A 1,980-nucleotide genomic window follows, 5' to 3' on the forward strand; every position below is an offset into this window, starting at 1 on the left:
AGCCAACACGAGGGAAGGAAATAACCAACACGAGGGAAGGAAGTAACCAACACGAGGAATGATGTTTAGGTGTGGAAGGAGGGGACAGAGGGACAGCCAGATTTACAGTAGTCTTAGTTTCCTTTCAATCGAATAGCGATAGTATCTATACCGCATTACAGGGATGTTACGAGGCTAACTGGTATAGTAACTGAAGCGCTAAGCACAGTGCCTGACCTGTGACATGCACTCAGACTTAACTGTTATTACTGTTAAAGACAGCATATGTAACCTTTGGGCACATTAACTGAGGTTTGATTCTTTGTGCTTCTTTAAGCCCGTTACTTGGTATCATTCTATCATCTTCCACACTCATTGTTCTCAGAGAGTAGATAAGGCTAAGGATAAAAAATTCTGTTGAATGTCTGAATGGATTTATTTTAAACCCATAGTAGAGACAACAGCTTGAAAGGCAAGACTTTCTTTTATTCTCAAAGCTGTGCATTTAGGGAAAGAACAAAACAAGTGTGTAGCTACTTCCTTGTTTTTGGGATGGTGCCCAGTACCCCCCTTTCTGAACCAAGGAAGCCACTGCTCAGGCAATGTCTTTTCATCTGTGGTCCGGAAACTACTCTTGAGTCACAAAATGGATTTAATGGGATAACATGCATTAGAAGAAAAAGCAAAGGAGTAGAAAATATTGGAGTACATTACAAGGTTCTAGTAAATATTGTTACATGAAGCTGCTCTTTCATTTGTGCTGTATACTTGGATTCAGCCATGATGTAAAATGTTTTCTGTGGTGGCCACAGGCAAACACACCTGTACCTCATCAGGGACTCCATGGCAGAGGACATGTGTGTCACTCCCCTCAGCACATGCCAGGGAGAACCGCAGCTCTGGGCTGAACTTCTGCATCCAGTGGATTTGCACAGCAGCGCGGCCTTGGACTAGGGGGTTACAGAGCCATGTGCACCTCGGGGAGGCGAAGGAAAGAGCTGAAAAATTTCTGTGGCCACCACACGGGACACAGAAGAGGGCCTGAACAAGCCAAAAGACAAGCAAGAGCTGGAGCCTCCATAGCGAGGATGTGGGCACGGGGAAACCGAGACACCGGAACTCAGCCAGCTCAGGGCAAGGGACCAAGTGAGGAAAGTCCCTCACGAGTGTGGACACAAGGGCTGGGTGCTGCTTTCCTCCCCAAGCGGCACGAGCTCTGCCCCCTGCGGGTCCACTGCTGCTGTGGAGACGGAAAGAGGGCTGGAGAGGCAGCGGAAGGGAACCCCGATCAGATCAGCCACCCGCTAGAGGCAGCATGGCTAGGACAGAACTGGCTGGGTTGGTCTTGAATTTGGGTGACTACATCTACAGCCCAGCAGACCGGAGATTGAGTTCAGGATCTGAGGTCAGTTCTAAGGAAATAAGGCTCCGTCCCTGAACACCAAGGGCCATGGCTGTATAAAATATCAAACCTGACACATCATTAATAACAAGGCCGTTGGGCTTGGCAACTCAGAAGTCATGAGTGGCCTCCAAAACGGCAGTTTCCACAAAAACGGTCGAGACATGAGCCAGATGGGAACCGGTCAGGGCAGAGTGGTCAGAAGGAACTGCTCTGTGGGGATACTGGCAAGGACAGGGTACGGATGAGTGCGGGAGGCAGGCCTGAGGGAAAGCTCTGTTTGCTTTAATGGAGAAACCCAAGAATTTATGGGCGGAACTTGTAGGGGGCCGATGAGAAACGCTTACACAGAGGTCTCCTTGGGGCAAAAGCAGGAGCCAGCACACATCGGAAAGGGCTGACGCTCAGGTGGAAAGTGCTAGGGTTAGCAAAGGCGATGCTCGGTGCCTCAGGTGAAGGACCGGGTGGCGTTCCCGACGGTCGGCTCCGGGGGTGCGGGTCCGTCTCTCTGGTCCGCCGCGGCTGCACTGGCTGGGAAGCTGCGGGAGTGGAAGGCTTGCTCCCCCACTGCAGCCCTCGTCGCCCCTCAGGAGTCCCCG

The 1,980-nt window shown here is 51.1% G+C and overlaps 1 long non-coding RNA gene across 1 annotated transcript; it reads right to left on the minus strand.

Annotated features, from left to right (window-relative positions):
- Positions 1 to 450: 450 nt before the first annotated feature.
- On the minus strand, positions 451 to 1,937 carry LOC106146646. Its single transcript, XR_001231183.1, has 2 exons — positions 1,729 to 1,937; positions 451 to 955 (listed from the first exon to the last, which is right to left on the minus strand). It is a non-coding gene; the product is annotated as an uncharacterized LOC106146646 (long non-coding RNA).
- Between the last annotated feature and the right edge of the window lie 43 nt (positions 1,938 to 1,980).

The sequence above is a fragment of the Chinchilla lanigera genome, unplaced genomic scaffold (genome assembly GCF_000276665.1).
Source record: "Chinchilla lanigera isolate Chin_1 unplaced genomic scaffold, ChiLan1.0 scaffold00088, whole genome shotgun sequence".
In the NCBI taxonomy this organism is placed as follows: Eukaryota; Metazoa; Chordata; class Mammalia; order Rodentia; family Chinchillidae; genus Chinchilla; species Chinchilla lanigera.